The sequence below is a fragment of the Corvus kubaryi genome, unplaced genomic scaffold (assembly GCF_017639235.1).
Source record: "Corvus kubaryi isolate FWS band 111438036 unplaced genomic scaffold, C.kubaryi_AGA036_p1.0 36988, whole genome shotgun sequence".
NCBI classification, from domain to species: domain Eukaryota; kingdom Metazoa; phylum Chordata; class Aves; order Passeriformes; family Corvidae; genus Corvus; species Corvus kubaryi.
Window position 1 is genome coordinate 11,043 of NW_024581003.1, and position 3,958 is coordinate 15,000.

The 3,958-nt window shown below is 64.5% G+C and overlaps 2 long non-coding RNA genes across 2 annotated transcripts; one reads left to right on the forward strand and one right to left on the reverse strand.

Moving 5' to 3' along the window:
* Positions 1 to 1,113: 1,113 nt before the first annotated feature.
* LOC121660912 lies at positions 1,114 to 1,582 on the reverse strand. The gene is made up of 3 exons (XR_006014804.1): positions 1,277 to 1,582; positions 1,181 to 1,194; positions 1,114 to 1,125 (listed from the first exon to the last, which is right to left on the reverse strand). It is a non-coding gene; the product is annotated as an uncharacterized LOC121660912 (long non-coding RNA).
* Positions 1,583 to 1,678: 96 nt separating this feature from the next.
* Positions 1,679 to 2,038, forward strand: LOC121660911. Its single transcript, XR_006014803.1, has 2 exons — positions 1,679 to 1,766; positions 1,867 to 2,038. It is a non-coding gene; the product is annotated as an uncharacterized LOC121660911 (long non-coding RNA).
* Positions 2,039 to 3,958: the final 1,920 nt, after the last annotated feature.

Sequence of the window (3,958 nt, forward strand, 5' to 3'; positions counted from 1 at the left end):
GCTCTGCTGTTACTTTCTTTTTTCAGAGTTCTCTTTTATTATATTTTGCATATAATCTATATTTTACTGGGTTTTTTTCTTTTTCTAAAATCTCGTGTTTATTCTCTCTTTGCCCCCTCCAGCCCTTGTCCCCCTCCCGGAGGTTTGTGGGGCGGTGCTGTCCCTCAGCCCTTCCTGCCCCGGCACCCGCGGCCGCTCCGGTGCCCTCAGGCCCCGGCTCGAAGCGAAACCACAAAACCCTCTGGAAAGAAAGCCGGTCTGGGCGAAAACCCTGCAGGGGGGATTGAATGCCACGGACAGCGATTGCTGAGAGTTGGAGATTCCAAACGCTCCAAGGGGCCCGAGGGAACCGCGCTGCGGCCTCGGGGCCTCCCTGGGGCACCGCGGGGACCCCCGAGCAGAGCGACTCTTCCCACCCCCCAAAATCTGCAGCTTTGGGTCAGCTGAGGAAAAGAGGTGGAAAAAGGGGCTGGAAAAAGGGGCTGGAAAGGGGCTGGAGCCCGAGGGGACCCCTCAGCCATGGCCCGGAGCAGCCGCAGGAAAATGCCCCGGAAACCAAGGAAATCGATGGCAGTAATGAGGAATTTTTGAACTCTTTCTGCTGCTATTTCCAGAAGGTCCCGGCCGAGTCCTGCCGGGAGGAGCCGGGGGCGGGGAGGGGCCTCAGGGCTTAATTGGGGAGAAAAGTTGAATTGGGGCAAGGAAACTTTAATGGTGGGGAGAAAATGTGAACGGAGGGGATTTGAATGGGAGGGGATGATTTGAATTGGGCAGAGAAAATGAAGTGGGGGAGGAGCCCCCCAGCCCTCGGCTGTGGCCCGAAGGTGCTGCCAGCGGTTCCCCTGCTCCCACCCCCCGGGCTGGGGGCGCGGAGCTGCCGCTGCTCCCCGGGAATGCCACGGGATAAAAACTCCACTCAAGCTTTCATGTTCCCAGTCATTCCCAATAAGATCCCACTTGCCCCCAACATGGTCCCAGTTGTTCCCAGTCATGCCCTGTATGGTTCCTTTCACTCTCAGTCCCTCCCAGTAGAGTAAGGTAGGGCCCCCATCACTTCCAGTATGAACCCAGCCACTCCCAGTCAGTCCCTCTATGATGCCTTTTGTCCCATCATGGTCCCAGTTGCTCTAAGCATGATCCCAGTATGAGTTCAAACACCCTCAGTATGATTCCAGGTAACTTCCCAGTATGAGTCTGGTTTGATCCCTGTCAGCCCCAGTATGATCCCAGTCACTCCCAGATCCTCCCAGAACTATGCCAGTCACTCCAACATGACCCTGTCACTCCCAGTATGATCCCAGTATGACCCCAGCATGGGCCAGCCACTCCCCGGATGATCCCAGTTGCCCCCTGCATTTTTCCAATTGCGCCCTTTCACCACCACTGTGGTTCCAGTCACTCCCAGTACAATCCCAGTCATTCCCAGTATGATGCAAATCACTCCCAGTATAACCCAGCAGCACCCATTTGCCCTCAGCATGTTCCCAGTAGCTCTCAGTGTGGTCCCAATATATCCCAGTATAATTCTTGGTGCTCCAAATCTGGTCCTGCCCAGTCCCAGTCCTGGTCCCAGTGTATCCTCCTGTCCCATTCTGTCCCAGTCCATTCCGGTCCCTTCCCGGCAGCCACCGCCGTTTCCTGGATCCTTTTGCCCCCCACCCCCCAAAGTTGCCCCCCCGCCCCCCAAGATGCTGACAGGGATCGAGGGCTTCATGTTGGGCTTCGTCTTCCTGGCGCTGGGGCTCGGCTTCTACCTGCGCAAGCAGGTGACGGGAGGGGCCCGGGGGTCGTGTCCCCCCTCCCCCGGCGCTCTGTGCTCCCCCAGGGCACCCCAGCCCGGTGTCAACCCCTTTGCTCTGCCCACAGAGCTCCTGAGCCGCCGGCGGCCGCAGCCCCTCCCCGTGGCCTCGGGCCCGGCCGGGACCCCCCGCTCCGTCCCCGCGCTAATTTTGGGGGGGTCGTATGTCCCCCCCAGCCCCGCTGTCACTCTGCCTCCACCCGGCTGCTCCCAGTGTTCCCAGGAAGGCTTCCCAGTTCGCCCCGATCCCGTTTATTGGGGAACAGTGGGAAGGGACTATGGGGGATCCCGCGGGGGGACCGAGAGTGGAGGGGGCAGAACCGGCCCCAGGATGGATCGGGAATGGGGACCCCCGTGTGTCACCCCTGTGTCGCCCCCCCCGGGGGGTCCTTGGGAGGCACCTCAACCCCAAATCGGCACCCAGCGAACCCCAAAGGCGCAGAGACCCCCCCCTAAGCCGCCCCACAGCCCCCAAGGACCAACCAAAATTGCCCGCGAGTAGCAGATAATCAGAGAAGGCGCTGAACAACCTTCAGCCAATCAGAGCGCGCGGCGCTGGTGACTCACCAGTTGCCAGGCAGACCCGCAGCGCCCAGCGCTCCCCACCCGGACACCACCTGCGCCCCCCCCTCGCCCCCAGCGCCCCCCGCCAGGGGAATTTGGGGAGGGGGCGCGTGGGGGGCTCCCAGGCCGGGCCCACAGCCCAGCCCTGCCCCAGACCGACCTGTCCGGGCTCCATCCCGGCTCCTCCCGCGGGATGCGACCGCGCTGGGAAAACGGGGGGCCAAGGGTGGGCGCTGGGCCCGGGGGGAGCAGGAGAAGGGATGGGGGAGGAGGAGAAGGAGAAGGAGGCATCTTTTAATGATATTTTATTGAGTCTCATTTTTTAGAGACCAGCATCAATTCTCCCCGGGCGTCAGGGCGAGTCCCTCAGGGCTGTGGGGCCCTGCTGCCGGCTCACCCCGTGCCAGCCCAGCGCCAGCGCTCAGCGGGGCTTTGGCTTCCCGTGCCCTTTCCCGTGTCCCCAGCCCAGCGTCACCACCTCCGTGTCCCCAGGTCGCGCCCCACCCCTCCCCCCCTCCCCCTCTGTCGAGACACGGAGGATGAGAATTTCCCCACCATCCACCCCAGAGGTTCCCCCGAGGCCATTTCCTCTCGTCCTTTCCCTTGGGAGCAGAGCCCCAGCCCTCCTGGCTGCCGCCTCCTGTCAGGGACTTGGAGAGAGCCAGCTCCCCCCTGAGCCTCCTTTCCTCCAGGCTCAGCCCCCTCACATCCCTCAGCTGCCCCTCAGAAGTTCTCCAGACCCTTCCCCAGCTCCATTCCCATCTCTGGACGTGCTCCAGCCACTCCATGTCTTTCCTGAAGTTTGAAGGCCAATCGCTGCCCTGTCGCTGCAGGTGCCAAAACCCCAGGGAGACTCCTTGGAAATGGGGGTAGAGAGGAGCCCTTCAAAGGGAAACGGGTGCAAAAATGCTCCCAATGGCCGAGCGGGTTTGGTGTGGCAGCGGGAGGAAGAGATGCTCCGGGACTCCGCCTCGGCCCCGGAGCGGAGCGGCCCGTGCTGCCCCGGGGCGCGCGGGGCTCGGCCGTGGGGCGCGCGGGGGGGAACGGACACACGGGCACCGGACACACGGACACGCGGACAAACGCTCCCAGCGCTTCAGCGGCAGCGGCAGCAGCGGCAGCAGCGGCAGCAGCGGCACAAGAGCAGCAGAAGAGCAGCGAGTCCACGAACCCTCTGCGTCCCTTCTCCTGCTCCTCCTCTCCCTCTCCCAGTGTCTCGCACCCTCTCCCGCTCTCCCTTTCGTTCCCCAACCCCCCCTCCCGCGGCCTCCCTCTCCCCACGCCCGGCCGGGCCATGCCCCCGGCCCGCCCCCGGCCCCGGGCGGGGCTGCCCCCTCCCCGCCCCCGGGCGTCCCGCCGCGGTCCCGCCTCCGCCCAGCTCTCGCCGTCCTGGCTGTGGCACTGCTGGGCGGGCATCAGTGCCTGGCTCCTGGGCACCATCGCCAGCCCCTGGCTCCGGCTGGCCCGACCCCCACCCCGGCCCCGGCCTCGGCTCCTCCCGGGGCCCGCCGGGGACACAGGCGGCGCGGCCGCTCCCGCCGCCTCCTCAGCGTCTTCCCCGCTCCGAACTCCGCCGCTCTTGAGCGCGGCCGCCGG